Here is an 18,887-nt window from a genome sequence, read left to right as displayed (position 1 = left end):
CACCATGCTCCTGATATGCTGGAGGCTTCCTTGGTAGACAGGTGTGCCAACCAAAACTTTTCGTATGCAGCTCTGCGTTTAAAATCACCACCTACAGCAGTTTCGTAGCGCGCTACGAAACTGCTGTGTAATTTCAAAAACACAGTCTTGTAATATGCATAATAAATTCTACTGTATTTTTAATGGTCCCTGGTCCTCATCTACTTCTCTTATTTGATAAGAGATATATATGATCTGGAAATGAAAGCAATCAGCATCAAGATCTTGTCAGCTCAATACCACTAGGGGCATAATCAGTTATCTGAACTATTTTTGAGGAACCTGAGAGCTGAGATAACTTCAGTATTGGAATGAGTGTTGTGTCTTGAATTTGCTCCAAACAATTTCACCTTGTTGCAATAATGCAAGAGATTGGTCTTCTGCGGTTATCAAGGCCCTAAATTCATGAGACATATCTACACACAAATAGCTATTTATAAAACCTTTTGTAAGATACCCTTTTTGATGGATTGCGAAATATAAGCCATGATACCATAATTTGCAACTGCTACCTTCGAGCATACTGATCTCTGAGTCTGATGGTGGAATATTGGATGTTACCCTACTGCAGCATAGTAAAAGTCCTTCAAAGATTCCACAGCTTCCAATTTCAAATCTTCAATGTCTATTCTTAGGCGCTCCAAATTAATGGCCTCTGTCTGCTGTTTATCAGATGACAATAAAAATTTATCTACTCCAAGAATGCTCAATGCTTCATCCTTCTTTGATGCAGATGTGCTCAAAATTGTTACATTCAATCCAAAAGCCTTTCCAAATTTTACTGCTATATGACCAATACCTCCTAGCAATTACTCCAAGAGACTTGCCTGCATGATTCATGTGATGACGAATCATAGGGCTGCAAACAGTAATTCCTGCACAGAGCAAAGGTGCAGCTGAAGCCAGTGGTAGATTGTCTGGTATCTTAAAGCAGTACCTTTGGTGAACAACAATGTGACTAGAATATCCTCCTTTCGTCACTGTGCCATCTACATCGATACCATTAAAGGTGAAAATAGACCCTTTTGCACAATTGACTTCCATTCTTTCATTACAATATTCACACCGCTTACAGGAGTTGACATATGTACCCACTCCAACATGATCGCCAACCTTAAAATGGACTACATTGATGCCAACTTCTTTCACAATTCCAACAATTTCATGCCCTGGCACCAATGGATACTTTGAATCACCATGTTCATTCCGGGTCCATACAACATCGGCGTAACAAACTCCACAATGAGTTATCTTTAATGAGATATCATCAAGGCCTGAGACTCTTCGGTTAAATTGGTAAGGTGACAAAACACCTGATGGATCTCGAGCTTCCCAATGTCACCTGTGTGAAACCAACCATCAACCAAAACCTCATTTGTAAGGTCTTCACAGCAGTATCTATCAAACCTTCTCTACCACCATACTTGGAGCTAGATTGTCTTCTGAAAAAGAAATAATGGCCAAGCTAAGCTGTTCTATTCTATAGAAAGGAGACAAGTGGGTGTCGAAGAAGGATGAAGCGGAACAACGTTTACATCTTCTGCTAATGCTATTTTCTGGAACCGTGGCTTTTAAGTGAGCACCAGAAATTATATGACAATCCTCATTCTCTAAGCCAATAGCTAGAGCATGTAACCAGCACGGTTACAACGTTTGTAGAAGAAAACATCAAACTAATACAGTCCACCTTAACTGAGGAAATTTGTCTATTTCGAGCTCTGCCATTTGCCTCCTTGTCTCTGCGGCAGCAACTTTTGCTCTCTGTCATCGACATTTGGTCATAAAAATCATTTGAAGAATTAGTGCCAAACAAAGATTGTTTGGAGTGTTCAGATCAAGAAACCCTGAATTGACAGTATCTTTCGTAGGAATTGCACCATCCTTCTTTATCTTCAGATATTGCAGTCTTATACTCGGGCCAGCGGCAAACAATGATTGCATATTCGCATTAAAGTCTCTTTAATGTGTTCATACACCTTCTCGGCAAATGGTGTTATTAAATGCTGTGTTGTGACACCTGTCCAACGGACCTTATCGAGCTTACAGGAATCAAGCAAGCCGTTTGCCCTGAATCCACAGGATTATGTATAAGTGAAACAACTTCTTTCATTAACCCCTCCTTTTACCGGACAGATGTTCCAGTTATCTAGATCTCTCTAAAAATCCGTTGTTGCAATAACAAGATCTGTCACAAGCGGAGAAAGGCCTGATGGTGGGCATGCAACAAGAAATGTCGCATTGCATATGACTTCCCTGGTATCTCCAGTGTTGGCCTCCATCTCCACAGTTAAATCTTTGACTTTGCATACTTCTGTGGCTTCCGCCAAAATCTTCTTTCTAGACTTCTTGACATCGTTTTTGAATTTATTCAATACATCTGCTGGCACCATGAAACCAGGTCTTCGAGCTGCGAGAAAGGGATTTGGAGGGCGCTGAGCATGAATTAGAATGATTCTATGGCCATCAATACAAGCCTGTTTGATGTCCCCTGTCCTTCGATGGATTCCATTAAAGCACTAATTTAAGTTTTGCCTCTGGTTACACGAATCTTCACACCCATTAAATAATTTTGCTACATGCCGTGGATGAGGGGCTTATAATAGAAATTACCTAAACTGGACTGATAACTCATCTCTTCCCGTCCACAGTGGTGATTATTATCTCTGGTAGTTGCATAGAAAATTCTTCTAGTCTCTGAGCTTTTCCAAACAAGACAGAAACTGATGGTAAAATATACTCAACAACGCCCCCAAGGTAACATATTCTCCGCTGACAGCCGAGAAATTGTGTGTCTGTAGTCAATTGCAAAAACCCACACTGTATATGGAAGCACAAATATTTGGAAGATCTAGAGAGCTTGGGAGTATATGTTGATTGTGGATCTCAATATCATTGCGCAGTTCATTACCAATACTCATGCACAATGCCTTCATTTTCAAATACGCTGTTGAAAACAGTTAATGCATCCATTAAAACACCTTCATTTCTATTTGTCACAAACTCACCTATCTCTGCCATGTGTCTTTTTGATCTCTTCCTAGCAGCAGCCTGGAAAAAGCTGCACAATGTTAACTGTGCCTCGGGAGATAGTATATCATGAAGAAGAGAGTATATCTTTACAACAAGGGCAAGAGCTGAAGCAACCATCACAAAATCAACAAAAACATCAAGAAGAAGAAGCTAAGATCGATCCCGCCAGCGAAGATGTCTCAGATCAGCGAATCCCCAATTTCGTAGCGCAGCCAGTGCAAAATTATGAATTATGCGCTACGAAATCGCCTAAACATGTTGCGCTGCGAAACTGCTAAAAGGATATATGCGCTGCGGAAACACTTTATCCTTAAGCTAGTCTGAGCAATTTTGGCAACAAAATTTCAGTGATAACAGTGGCTCCACTTGGGATAGTGTGCCCTTGTGGTACACTAAGAACTCGCAGTTCCAGTGCCTTATAAAATTTATTTGACAAACATCCTCTTTCAGCTTCTTGGGCCTTCACCTCGGGCTTTAGCTGGATGATCACTGTAGGAGAAAGAAAACTACATCTACTAAAAACAAAATGCTCAGTCAACCTTGAGCTTATTTGCATTTACCTACCTACCTACCCTAACAATTTCAACTTCTTTCTGCTCAATCAATATGAAATTTCCAATGTAGCCAATCCTCTGTTTTATCTGACATTTGAGTCCTTTGGCTGTGCTTGAAACAAAAATAAACCAGATACTGAAGTAACTGAGGCAGCATGAGGTGTAACTGTTCTTCAACATGAAAATATAACTGGAAGCCGCCTGAACAGTAAATCTTTTCCATGTATTCAGCTATAGGGTCAAAAAACACATGGTTAGTTTGCTGATTCTCAAAACTTTCTGTATCTTTAGACAACTTATCTTCAGCCACACCAAATTTATTTGATTTGCTATCCAACTGCCTAGCTGAAGGATGCTCACAAACAATGTAATTTTCCTCACTATTATGATTATTATTTGAAGAAAGCTGCTGCAAGGAATTACAAAATTGAACAAGCTTATCCTCTGCCTGAGGGTCGTAAAAGCTATCTTCCAGTACTTCTTCTTGCTGTTTGCAATCAATTTCATCTTCAGAATACTGCTGCATCTCTTCATTCATATCAAGGGATGAAACACGGTTTTCACAAGTGAACCCCTGCTGCTCCTCATGTTGCGTTTCATAGGATGATATACTTTCTCCTTGGTGCTGAAATGCATTGTTATGGAGAGCCTCTAAAATTTCTTCATCCATAAATTCATCATCACCATAACAATCCTCCAAGTACTGAATAAGATTTAAATAATGCCTACAACAATCTTTGAGCAGCAACAAAGAAGGATAACATTCTTTATACATTTCACAGAACACATCATGGAAATCAGCAAGAGAATATATTGAACCATTTTCCAGATTTTTATACCAAGACCATGCTTTTCCTTCTAAAGTGGTCATAAACATCTTCATGAGACAATCTTCAGGGAAATGAACCTTAAGACTACGTACATGCATATGGAATTCAACCAAATGGAGAGCAACATCATCCTTCTTTTCATCTTTGAATATTGGAAGATCATCTAACCAATCAACCTTTGGCATAGGATTTGGAAAACCAGGGATATGAGACCGATCCATAGGAGCATACCTGGCATTCATTCTTGCAGTAGAATCCATCTTGAAACTTCATCAAGCTACTGACCTTCTAGCAGTGGAGTCACCTTCTAATTTGTTATTTGATGTGTGGAGTCGCCAAGGTAGTTTTGCAGCCTCAAAAACCTTCTGAGCTCCTGCTACCTTCAGAAGTTCAGCTTCATAATTTCGGGAAAGAATAATCTTCAGGCTCCCGGCAGACGCACCAAAATGTTATCACAAAATCAGGTACTAAGGGCTGCCACTTAGCAAGATCTTATGTAACTATTTCAAACCAGGCTTTAGACTAAGGCTTAGCCTCCTTAGTCAGAGAGGGCTCTCTCAAACAAACTATTGATTATGATTAACACTAGGAGGGCTAACTCTTGAAATGAAAACTTAATAAACATGCTGGTTGGACAGACAACATAAGATTTCTTCCATTGGGCTCATGGAGTCAAACACCATTTCAGTAAACCATAAAACTACTCATTCATGGAAGTCAGGGCATGTAATGTTTAAACACTCAAAACATTTCTCAAATGAACCTCAACTCATAAATACACACAGGAAGTCTGAGCAGCTAGGTGAATTCATAGTGATTGTGTATCTATAAAGCTGTAAAACATAAAGGGTAAGACAAAGCCACATACATCTTGAGAATCTGAACAAAGTATGAATCCTGAGAAGAAAAAAGTAGTCTTTTATATTACTGTAACAAGTCTTTACATAAGCCAATATAAACTCTGTTTTTTCAAAAACATCCAACCTCTATTACATAGATCATTCTCCTCTATATAGACACATACTTCTAACTGCTTAGAGCTTCCACCTCCAGCATGAGGGGAGCTCGATGATTGCCATTAATTACCCCTATCCGCTATTGAACTAACCTATTAAATACCATCAGCACTAACTGAAGTTCTAAAAAGTTCTAATTTAATTATAACTCTAATTCTATCTCCTTCGTTGAAGATTCCTCCTTGCAGCTTTGACACCTGGCTTTCTCTTCGTTCAGCTGAGATGGCATGAGATGGCATAAGATGGGCAATTAATGTCCCATGCTGGCTTTGAATACCGAAGGCTTTGATCTGTTCTGTATTGGCTGAAAATATCCCTAAATTTTCGGTTCTGGTCCCCCATCACCGAGTATACAGCAGTGGATACTTTAATTCTTTAATAACCCAAGAGAATAGGGTAACACCATGCTCCTGATATGCTGGAGGCTTCCTTGGTAGACAGGTGTGCCAACCAAAACTTTTCGTATGCAGCTCTGCGTTTCAAATCACCACCTACAGCAGTTTCGTAGCGCGCTACGAAACTGTTGTGTAATTTCAAAAACACAGTCTTGTAATATGCATAATAAATTCTGCTGTATTTTTAATGGTCCCTGATCCTCATCTACTTCTCTTATTTGATAAGAGATATATATGATCTGGAAATGAAAGCAATCAGCATCAAGATCTTGTCAGCTCAATACCACTAGGGGCATAATCAGTTATCTGAACTATTTTTGAGGAACCTGAGAGCTGAGATAACTTCAGTATTGGAATGAGTGTTGTGTCTTGAATTTGCTCCAAACAATTTCACCTTGTTGCAATAATGCAAGAGATTGGTCTTCTGCGGATATCAAGGCCCTAAATTCATGAGACATATCTACACACAAATAGCTATTTATAAAACATTTTGTAAGATACCCTTTTTGATGGATTGCGAAATATAAACCATGATACCATAATTTGCAACTGCTACCTTCGAGCATACTGATCTCTGAGTCTGATGGTGGAATATTGGATGTTACCCTACTGCAGCATAGTAAAAGTCCTTCAAAGATTCCACAGCTTCCAATTTCAAATCTTCAATGTCTATTCTTAGGCGCTCCAAATTAATAGCCTCTATCTGCTGTTTATTAGATGACAATAAAAATTTATCTACTCCAAGAATGCTCAATGCTTCATCCTTCTTTGATGCAGATGTGCTCAAAATCGTTACATTCAATCCAAAAGCCTTTCCAAATTTTACTGCTATATGACCAATACCTCCTAGCAATTACTCCAAGAGACTTGCCTGCATGATTCATGTGATGACGAATCATAGGGCTGCAAATAGTAATTCCTGCACAGAGCAAAGGTGCAGCTGAAGCCAGTGGTAGATTGTCTGGTATCTTAAAGCAGTACCTTTCGTGAACAACAATGTGACTAGAATATCCTCCTTTCGCCACTGTGCCATCTACATCGATACCATTAAAGGTGAAAATAGACCCTTTTGCACAATTGACTTCCATCCTTTCATTACAATATTCACACCACTTACAGGAGTTGACATATGTACCCACTCCAACATGATCGCCAACCTTAAAATGGACTACATTAATGCCAACTTCTTTCACAATTCCAACAATTTCATGCCCTGGCACCAATGGATACTTTGAATCACCATGTTCATTCCGGGTCCATACAACATCGGCGTAACAAACTCCACAATGAGTTATCTTTAATGAGATATCATCAAGGCCTGGGACTCTTCGGTTAAATTGGTAAGGTGACAAAACACCTGATGGATCTCGAGCTTCCCAATGTCACCTGTGTGAAACCAACCATCAACCAAAACCTCATTCGTAAGGTCTTCACAGCAGTATCTATCAAACCTTCTCTACCACCATACTTGGAGCTGGATTGTCTTCTGAAAAAGAAATAATGGCCAAGCTAAGCTGTTCTATTCTATAGAAAGGAGACAAGTGGGTGTCGAAGAAGGATGAAGCGGAACAGCGTTTACATCTTCTGCTAATGCTATTTTCTGGAACCGTGGCTTTTAAGTGAGCACCAGAAATTATATGACAATCCTCATTCTCTAAGCCAATAGCTAGAGCATGTAACCAGCACGGTTACAACGTTTGTAGAAGAAAACATCAAACTAATACAGTCCACCTTAACTGAGGAAATTTGTCTATTTCGAGCTCTGCCATTTGCCTCCTTGTCTCTGCGGCAGCAACTTTTGCTCTCTGTCATCGACATTTGGTCATGAAGATCATTTGAAAAATTAGTGCCAAACAAAGATTGTTTGGAGTGTTCAGATCAAGAAACCCTGAATTGACAGTATCTTTCGTAGGAATTGCGCCATCCTTCTTTATCTTCAGATATTGCAGTCTTATACTCGGGCCAGCGGCAAACAATGATTGCATATTCGCATTAAAGTCTCTTTAATGTGTTCATACACCTTCTCGACAAATGGTGTTGTTAAATGCTGTGTTGTGACACCTGTCCAACGGACCTTATCGAGCTTACAGGAATCAAGCAAGCCGTTTGCCCTGAATCCACAGGATTATGTATAAGTGAAACAACTTCTTTCATTAACCCCTCCTTTTATCGGACAGATGTTCCAGTTATCTAGATCTCTCTAAAAATCCGCTGTTGCAATAACAAGATCTGTCACAAGCGGAGAAAGGCCTGATGGTGGGCATGCAACAAGAAATGCCGCATTGCATATGACTTCCCTGGTATCTCCAGTGTTGGCCTCCGTCTCCACAGTTAAATCTTTGACTTTGCATACTTCTGTGGCTTCCGCCAAAATCTTCTTTCTAGACTTCTTGACATCGTTTTTGAATTTATTCAATACATCTGCTGGCACCATGAAACCAGGTCTTCGAGCTGCGAGAAAGGGATTTGGAGGGCGCTGAGCATGAATTAGAATGATTCTATGGCCATCAATACGAGCCTGTTTGATGTCCCCTGTCCTTCGATGGATTCCATTAAAGCACTAATTTAAGTTTTGCCTCTGGTTACACGAATCTTCACACCCATTAAATAATTTTGCTACATGCCGTGGATGAGGGGCTTATAATAGAAATTACCTAAACTGGACTGATAACTCATCTCTTCCCATCCACAGTGGTGATTATTATCTCTGGTAGTTGCATAGAAAATTTTTCTAGTCTCTGAGCTTTTCCAAACAAGACAGAAACTGATGGTAAAATATACTCAACAACGCCCCCAAGGTAACATATCCTCCGCTGACAGCCGAGAAATTGTGTGTCTGTAGTCAATTGCAAAAACCCACACTGTATATGGAAGCACAAATATTTGGAAGATCTAGAGAGCTTGGGAGTATATGTTGATTGTGGATCTCAATATCATTGCGCAGTTCATTACCAATACTCATGCACAATGCCTTCATTTTCAAATACGTTGTTGAAAACAGTTAATGCATCCATTAAAACACCTTCATTGCTATTTGTCACAAACTCACCTATCTCTGCCATGTGTCTTTTTGATCTCTTCCTAGCAGCAGCCTGGAAATAGCTGCACAATGTTAACTGTGCCTCGGGAGATAGTATATCATGAAGAAGAGAGTATATCTTTACAACAGGGGCAAGAGCTGAAGCAACCATCACAAAATCAACAAAAACATCAAGAAGAAGAAGCTAAGATCGAGCCCGCCAGCGAAGATGTCTCAGATCAGCGAATCCCCAATTTCGTAGCGCAGCCAGTGCAAAATTATGAATTATGCGCTACGAAATCGCCTAAACATGTTGCGCTGCGAAACTGCTAAAAGGATATATGCGCTGCGGAAACACTTTATCCTTAAGCTAGTCTGAGCAATTTTGGCAACAAAATTTCAGTGATAACAAGAAGTATGTTAAAGATTCTGATCATGTGATTGACTAGTCTATATTGCAGGTGGAACCAGATGGATAATTCTAGTCAAAGCCTTAGTGTATACTGCAGAGAAAGGTGCTCATGCTCCAAAACCACGTAATCAAGCAATTTAAAGTGCAATAGAAGCACTTTGGACCCGATGAAGCTACATGGGAGATTGAAGATCAGATGCAGGCCATTTATCCTTCCTTGTTTTCCAGTTGAGGCAAACCAACCTTGATATGGTGGTTTGGTGATTGCTTATGGTGGTTTGGTAGTTTCTTTATGGTGTCTAGTATTTTCTTATGATGTCTTGGTATATGCTTCATGGAGGTTTAGTATTTTCTTTACATTGGTTTAGTATATGCTTTATGGTGATCGATATATGCTTTATGATGGTTGGTATATGCTATATGACTTTTTGATAAATGTGTTATGATGTTTTGATATATGCTATATGATGTTAGTATATGTTTGATATATTTTTGGTATATGATTTGGCATATGTTTTGGTATATATAGTTTTGATGATGTTTCTATATGTACACCCGTGTATGGATGTAAATACCATAACGAGCTGTGTTATAAAGCTCCACTATGCGGTATGGGTGTCATGTTATTATGGTTATGTTATTATGCTATCATGTGGTTATGTTATCATGATGTTATGATGTCATATGGATTGGCACTCAACAAGATGATCATTGTAAATACCATAATGAGCTGTGTTATAAAGCTCCACTATGCTGTATGTTGTCATGTTGTCATGATGTTCTTCTCTTGAGCTTATCTTTCATTGTAAATGCTGCATCAAGATGTGTTATAAAGATCCATAAGCAACATGTCTTGTTTCAACAAGTTGCTAAGGTATATGTGTGATTGAACACCGAGGACGGTGTCCCCCAAGGGGGAGGGTTCTATAACAACCTTGGTGAAAATTCCATGTAATAAAAGTTAAAAACAATAACCACGGATGAATGAGACACTTATTCCAAGCTGGAGTTTGGGAAAGACATCTTAGGGGGTGTTCATTTGGTTGTTTATGGCTAAGGAAATTGGCAAAGACAATGGCTAATTCTTTAGAAAGGAAAAATGGCATTTTGGCACAGTTATTTATGAAAATAAAGGAAATTAGGAGAAAAAGGAGGTGAAAGGTCATAGGCTGTATGTGAGGAGGAAAATGAAGGAAAATAATGGAAAATGAAGAAAATAGAGGCTGCATTCATAAAAGGCTTTTGAGGATCAGTTGGTAACTTTTTGTCAGTCTAGCTTTGGAGTTCTTTCATTATTCTCTCTCTCTCTCTCATACTCTTGGACACTTAGAGTTTTCTTGGAGCACTTTGGCATTGGATCAAGAAAGGCAAAGAAGGAAAGAGGAAGCAAATATCAAGCAGGGAAAGGTAGGATAAAGAAGCTACAAAAAGATTCATTATAGGTATCGACAGCATGTGTATTTTCCTTGCTAGATTTGGCATGCATGGGATTGCATGTGTTTCTTTTCTACCATGGGATGGGTTTTACCAAGTTTGACAATATTTTCAGCCTAGCCTTGCCACTTCCTGATAAATTTGATGAGATGGTTTCTGTCATGCGGTTTATGTGGGATGGCTGGATTGGATTTGAAGCTAAGTGGGGTGGATCTACGAATTGAATAACACATGGACTGAGGATGCACGAATCCATTGGCCTAGTAACCCCTGAACTAGACTATGGGTTGCGGTAAAGCTAGATTGTATGCCTAGGAATCCTTGTCGGTGAATGGTGCGATATACGGTAAAGCCAAGAGGTGGATTTTCTCTCCGTTGGGAATAATGATTATGGGATGAAATGCATAGTAAATCCTGGAGAGAATGTCTTGGTGTAGAGCTTAGTGATCCCTGGATTAGACTGCGGATGCACGGTAAAGCTTGAGAGACTAAGAGGCACTCAAAGTATTCACACTGTAGGTGAAGAACTTTGATGGCACCCACATTGATTGGTGTTTTTGATGTGTTCTATGAGTCCCACATTCATGCTTGGAATATGGCATGGGGGTGATTGTTTGAAGAGATAATTTACTAAATAAATCTATGATTGGGTGGAACGTGGTAGTCCCATCTCTGGTCGGTTCATTGCATTGATTAATGAGAAATTCATCCATTGATTTTCATGTGTAAATGTACTAGTGTATATATGGATTTTGATGGCTGATATGTTTACTGTAATTCTGTTCCTATTATGCTAGTTATATGTTCATTTTATGGCAGCGACTATGTTTGGCTCTCAGCATGCTTTTAATTTTATTTGAATGGATGTTGTATCTATGACCTAATAAATGATAAGGCAACAAATGACATGAGGAAACAATGGTTCATGGTGATTCTCAGATAATTAAGAGATCCCTACACTTAACTCTGTTGTTTACACCTATAGGTTACATGTTGATGATATGTTTGATGAAATTCATGTCATGGCTAGTAAGGGTATAGTTAAAGCCTTGATCAACTATTTACTTTTGAATCAATGTTTCTTGGTAATTTACTTAATTTTGAGAGTTTATTCCATTCTGGGCTGTGGCCTAGTCTCTGGGCTTGAAAACGTGGCTAAAATCCCAGATTCGCTAGCACATAACTGGCAAGTTTCGTCCATAGTCACTGTCATGCAGGACTATGAGAGCGAATTTGGGTCTCTAGTCACTCCCTTGCCCATAAAATGAGAGTGACTAAGCCTTAAGTTGTCCAGAATATCAGTGGGACCCAAGGACAAGCTGTCTGAGTGGTTGACTTGTCTCCTGAGGGTTCTGCTGATGGTATTGGATGACTATATGCGACATTCCGTCGATTCCACTTCCTTAAGGTCACCTAGGAGGTCGAATTTGATCATAGTAGCCTCTTGTCTCATGTTTACCCCAGTTGGAAGGGTTACTTGGGTGGATGTGGGAGGAGGGTGTTACAAACTGGCGCAATATCTACATGACAAGTCAATAGTTTAAGTCTGAGAAACATAAAAAAACACAAAAATTGTAAATATTTAAAAATTCAAATTGCCAAAATATATTACATATAACATCCCATCGCTCAACCTCAGGAAGCACGAGCTCAGGTTCATTGCGAAAATCTGTCCCAGTGTACGAATAATCATTGACCATAATGAACTGTCTATGCATCGAACCAAAGAAGGCTGGTGAAAAGATGATTTCCAAAGGACCTACATGTCGAGACATATGATCGATCCACCTCACCTCCTCATATGTGGTACCCTTAGATCAACGGGCTCAAGTGTAATCTGCTAAGGCTGAAGTAGTGGGATCCGTTCTAGGGAAATAGAGACTAAGATGGACTTGTATCCAGAGATTTTCAACTTTCCTTCTCTTTCTTTGGTAAGATGTTCTTTCATGTTAACTAATACCCCTTACTCCAGTTGAAGATATTTGACTCTAATCACTCCATAGCGTACTGTATGTATGATCTACTGGCCACATGAAGTGTCGAGCTACCCTCCAATCTAGAAATAATGAACAAGATTATTCTTAAGGGAAAAATGGTTACATCTTTTATACTAATATTTCCATATCTAGCTGGTTTGGTTCGAGGTATGTAGTAAGTAATGATATAGTCTTTCGCTATTTCTCCACCCCTTCTCCCACCTAAGAGAGACATGGGTGCACCTCTTGTGAATAAACTAGTCAGAAAATATATGTGATCTAATGTGATCTCGAGAAGATGTTCTCCAAATTGGAATGCTTGTGCTTGCACATCCCATGCATGAACAATATATTCTAGTAGCTCCATTTATTTCCTCATACTAGGAATCCAAAAGAAGTTTAAAAATCCACAATCCTTTAGTGCCTGGATGGTAGTAGGATCATTAGCTACATTTAAATCTTGTTCTTCATTTTCTCTTTCTCTCCAAATGAAATCCATTTTATGTTAATGAAGACCTGAAACATCAAAGGGAGATTCATTAGAATTCTTTTCATGCAACAAAACTTATAAAATTTGAGGGAAATAGGAAAACAAATTTGTGTTTTGCACCCAATGCATCCTCAAGGAAGGATACAGAGCGTTTCACCCCTACCTGTAGTGTATACTCACTTAGGCGCAACACAATTTTGAAATCCCTGGACTTGAGTTTGTCCTAGGGCGAATTTTAGAACCCCAGGACCCTAAAAAATACATAAAAAAATGCATGAAATCATAAATGGAACCATGAGTTGAAAGAGAAAGGTCTTAGATCCTACCTGGAAGTGATGGCACTTGAAACGATCCATCGGATTGAGTGCAATTAGCTGTAGAATATCAAGGGAAACAACTACTCAGAATTCTCACTATTGAAGGTAAATGTGAAATGGTAAATATAAATAGTCATTTTGGATATTTATGGTTGTTTATTCCATTATTTTATTCATATTTAATGTTTTGACTTAGTAACAACCTATTTTTACCATGAAACATGTATTGTTAATCCTTTTGTGAAGTTCTGAGCAGGTTGCCAATGGTTTGATGGATTTTTCCATGTTTTGAATAGTCATTTTGACAAGGGAGTATACTTTATCACTTTTTCAAACTCCATAAACTTATGAAATATGAATCCCTTGGAGTCCTCTTTTAGCTATTTTTAGACTCCCAAAATATGAAAATATTGTCGAGCATTTGGATTTTCGAACTCGTAAAAGTAAATGAAATGATGTCTTCTCAATATAAGTTAAACCCTTTTCCAGACTAAGATAGAATAACTACGAAGAAGGAATACCTTAGTCAAGCATGGCTAAGAGTTTCTCTAGGGCATTATTTTCTACCTTTTCAGACCTAAGGGACTATCTACGAAAAGGAACATGTATATTTTTTTGTTTTTGACTCTTTTTCAAAATCTCTAAACATGAAAGTGATGTCAAGTTATACCTTCACTCAACTTGTTAAAACAACAAGCAGTGATGGAATCATCATTCATGACAGGACCAAACCACTCCTTCTTTAGGTTTGTTAAATATTCTCAGAGGGATTCATCTGAAGGATGAACATACATATCAAACATATGTTATGATCCTCAAGCTTTTTAAAATATAAAAGAGACACTGACCAGTATGGTTGAAGAAATTGGGAAAACAAGGTACTCCATTTTGCTAATGGCAGTGAGTCGCTCTTGAACACGACACTCTTCCACTTCATCTACGTGGTTATTGGGTTATGAAATACGTTCGTCTTTTGGTTTATCATACTATTTCAAAGCCTCCGCTTTTGGTTTTTGGTCAATGTTTCCAACTCCATTTAGTGTCACTGTTGTGTTCAATAGAACTCATTCAACTAATATATGCTACAATAATCTTAATCCTTCATTCCATATCTTCCTTTCTTAATTCAGTTTCGTATCAACATCATTCTGATCATTTTGTCTCAAATAATCGTACCCATTTCATGTCATTGATGGGGGATACATGAAGGCCCTCCTGCGATGGGTTGCTTCCTATTGATATTAGCTCATTATCCAAGAAGTTGACTTAGAAACACCCCTTGGTACCTTGGTTCTTGCATACATCAATGTCAAGTTTCCTCGGTCTTGGTGACAGGTTTACATCATTGGCCTTCGAATGAAACATTAGGTGTGGTGTTTAACATCAACTCATGTATTCACACTATATGGATTGTACTAGACCACCTTGAGAGCCATTAACATCATTGGTGGTTTCTCTCGCACCTGTTAACAGATTACATCATTGACTGGTAATCAAATGGTGTCTACCATGTTTGACTCCAACTCATTGATTCGCATGGTTAGAGTCATACATTGGTTGGTTGTGTGAACGAGATAGAAGACCCTGGATCTAGTTTCATCCATCTAGGTTGCGATTTCAGGAGTAATACAAGATCACAATGTATGATGGCTATGATCATAAAGGCATTCATGTATTCATGGTTCCATCATCAATCATCAATGGGCATGTCTTTTGATCATTGTACATGTAATGCTAGCTTATATTCTAAGCATGGGTATGCCTCCCTCAACAAAGATGTCATGTTATAAATGTATTGTAACAAATGATGATCTCGCCAGTTGTTCTTGATCCTAACTTGTCACAAGGTAAAGCACTTTAGTAATAAGCTTTCATTTCCAAATTTGCGCTTTAGGGGGAAATTTGTTATAGGTCATTTTATCACATTTGGTTAATAAGCCTTCAACTGGATCAATCAACATCCTTTGACTAGTTTCTCATCATCATAGTACAAATCCTAAGCATGAGTCATTATTATCCATGAGTTTCTGCCTTAAAACACCTTGTTTTAGTCATTTTAAGGACCGACACTCCTTGGCCTCCTATTGGACATCATTGACAACTAGGTTTCTCCACTGTGCATTGTGCTGATCACCTAAAGGTTGTTCCACTATGCACCTGTGTTGGTTCTAGAAATTCGGGAAAAGGGAGAGAATCCTGAAGCCTCTTCTTCCAGAAGCTTCCAGGATCTAATGTAACCATTTACTTCAGATAAAAGTCTTGAATCCTATCCTATCCTACCTTGGATTTTTCATCCCTTATCCTTTGATCCTATCCTCCCATCAAGAGTGGATCTAAAACCCAAGATAGGTAAACATATAATAACTCCCAACTTACCCTCCTTTTCTATATATTTGTGGGCATCCACAAGTTAGGGGTTGTATTTTGGAGAGTTATTCAACCCTTATGTCAATAATGTGAGAGATATCTTCCCATGCATTAGGGTGATTAGAGGTGCACTTTGTGGCAATGAAAGGACAAGTCAACTTGGATGAGCTCTTTTGTAGGATCAACACTACCTTTGTCTTTCTGTTGTTCTAGGTCAGTCCACTAGGGCTAGGGAAGATACTTCTATCCGTAATCGTATATTTCACATAACAAATTGACGACCATACTAGGGAATAGTGCATTCCCCTGGTGGTTTCTTTGTAAATTTTGTTTGTATTACCCCTTTTCTGTACCTTTACTGTCTTATCTAGTCAAGAATAGGCATATGAATACCTTTCATTGACTCTTCATTGCAATCATTGTGCCGAAACTTTACATCCCTAGACCAATGCACCTTCTATTCTTTTGAAAGAGTGTTTCACCTCGATCCAACCTTATCTGTGCCTATGTTGCACAAAATTGGTGCCTTCTTTGCACCCTCATTGTCCCCTATTCATGCACAAGTTCGTCTTTTGTTTGATTTTCTCTCTGATCCAACCTTGCTTACAACTGCTCTTCCTCGAGTCTCTGAGTGTCTTTGGTCCCTTTGAAGCCTCCATTTGGTTTTATTTTGTCTTGATACCTTTGGTAAGGATTTGTTTGAAGATTTTCCTTTGTTCTTATCATTAGGTTGTTTGCAAACTGATTTCATTTTATCGTTCATTGTTTGGATGAATTATTTTTCTAGTCCTCATTCTAAAAGGTTTATTTGAATAAGTGATTAGAATTTGCATCTTAGTTTTTTTCATTTTTGAAAATTAAGTGACTTCAAAAGAAAAATAGTTGCATTTGAATTTATAGTTCTAAGTGTGCATTGAAATTGGAACAGGTGCATTGAAAAGGTAATTGCATTTTTGCATATTGTTTGTTGCATACTCTTTGTCTCTTCCCTTGCTTAAATAGATTTTCATTGAATGAGAAAGATTACATTTCCTCATGCTAGTTTGCATTTTAGGATACTCAGGTGACATTCGCGATGAGCCCTAAAACTGAAACTTAATTGAAGATAAATAGTAAAAATTATTGAATCAACCTAAGGAGCATTTGTAACATTAACACAAACATTTAAAGGTATAGGCTAGAGATGTGTTGCAATATCACTAAATGTAGGAGTTTTTGTTGTTTTCAAGCATTGTATCCCAGGGGGTGAAATCTCATTCCACATATGTGAGTGTATAAGATCATTTTCCACATTACATTTGGGTATTATTGGGTACTATTATAGATTGTATTCCCACGTATGATCGAGTATATTTTTGGAGTCCCATATAGGTTTCTATCCTTTCCATAAGTAACTGAGTCAGCCACCTTATATATCGTGATACACCAAACACAACATTTGGGGATATTGGTTGCCATACATTAAGTCCTTGGTTCGCCAAGGTGTATATTGCAGTTCACGGTTGCTTGGTAATCCTTTATGCCTATATTACCCTATTTTTGATTTATTTTTGTGTTAATTTCTCAAATTTATTATCCAACATGGAAGAAAAAAATCCCCCTCTCTGTCATTTGCATAAAATGCAAAATAAGCCTCCACTTCCACTAGAGGCTACTCCTAACCATTGTCAAAAGCATAAGAAAATGCAAACTACCGAATCAGGAAATTTAGGAACTACTTCTGGTCCTCCCCCAAAAATTTTATTAACCAAAATCATCTTTTCCTTTGAGTACTGAGCCCGAGATCAGCTCTACTCTTTGTCGTGAATCTGAAACAATTGAAATCAAAGCCCCTTAAATCTTATTGCATTAGGTTATTGAGCCTGACTTTCTCGAGTCAAATACTTTACTTCTTGAGGTTGTTGAACCCAAGGAACCTCAACAATCTTCACCTATTACTTTAGGTCCTTCTCCTTCTCTTTTTTTGTCTCAGACAAAACCTACACCTTTATATTTTGGGCCCGATGGTGAACCTCTTCCATATGAACTTGTGAGTATTGAAGAGATCCCGCAAGAAGAAACTTGCCCCTCTACTCCTATTCATTAGAGTGGAATTCATTTTTATCAGACTAATCCTCTTCCTCCTCTTCAGACTCTAACACACACTCCTTTGCCTGATTATTTGGACTTACCAATGAATTTATCGCGGAAATATTCATTGGGATTGTTAACCATGACTGGATCTGATTCGATCTCCCAAGCCATGTTCACCACTATGGTTGAGACATCAAATGTTGCTTCCTCATACATGTTTGAGATGTCACCATAGGCACATCTAGATGGTGGATCTTCTATCCCACTTGGCTATCAGTCTTTATTTGGTACCTTCTTTGGTGCAACCTCCAGTACTTGGACCTCTCCCATGTCATTTGTTTTGGGAATTCCATCTGGTACTTCTCTTATGAATTCTACACAACTTGCTCCTTCTCCTCCGCCTGTACCTATGATTGAACAATATGATAGCCCTTATGTTAATTTCCAAGGTTACCTTCAACATCCTAAATCCCCTTATGTTGGGTCCCCTCCATCTGGATTACAGTTGCCTCCATCATACCCTCCTATTATGGGAGGGGGAAACCTATTATTGGTATACCTCAAGTTGGTTATAATCCTCCTTACCCTGGAATGGTTCCATTATTTGGAGACCTACTTTTCCCATCCAACATGGTTCATATTGGGACCAATTGTTGAATCCTCAAGCTATGTCAGCTTCATCTCAAATTCCTACCCATCCATTTGTGCCTCAACAAGTTCAAATACATGTAAGTCAACCTTCACAGGATGCCATTGCATCTCAACCTATTCCATCTATATCTAGTACCCCTTAGGTTCCACTTACCTAGCCTTTACAAGGTACCTTACAATCTCAACCACTTGGGCAAGGTACTCCTCAGATTCCGATAGGATAGAGTGTGTATGGTATGGCACAATCCCAATCAAACCCACCTTTTGTCAAGATGATGCAAAAT

At 38.6% G+C, this 18,887-nt stretch overlaps 2 pseudogenes; both read right to left on the bottom strand.

The window, feature by feature from the left end:
• Positions 1-596: 596 nt before the first annotated feature.
• On the bottom strand, positions 597-1,813 carry LOC149148450 (putative cinnamyl alcohol dehydrogenase 1 pseudogene; annotated as a pseudogene).
• Positions 1,814-6,465: 4,652 nt separating this feature from the next.
• On the bottom strand, positions 6,466-7,682 carry LOC149148449 (putative cinnamyl alcohol dehydrogenase 1 pseudogene; annotated as a pseudogene).
• Between the last annotated feature and the right edge of the window lie 11,205 nt (positions 7,683-18,887).

This window comes from Pinus tabuliformis, chromosome 9 (genome assembly GCF_031772625.1).
Source record: "Pinus tabuliformis cultivar Carrire ecotype Pingquan chromosome 9, CPIR1, whole genome shotgun sequence".
In the NCBI taxonomy this organism is placed as follows: domain Eukaryota; kingdom Viridiplantae; phylum Streptophyta; class Pinopsida; order Pinales; family Pinaceae; genus Pinus; species Pinus tabuliformis.
Note: the sequence above shows the minus strand (reverse complement) of the source record. Positions and strands in the feature narration are given on the sequence as shown.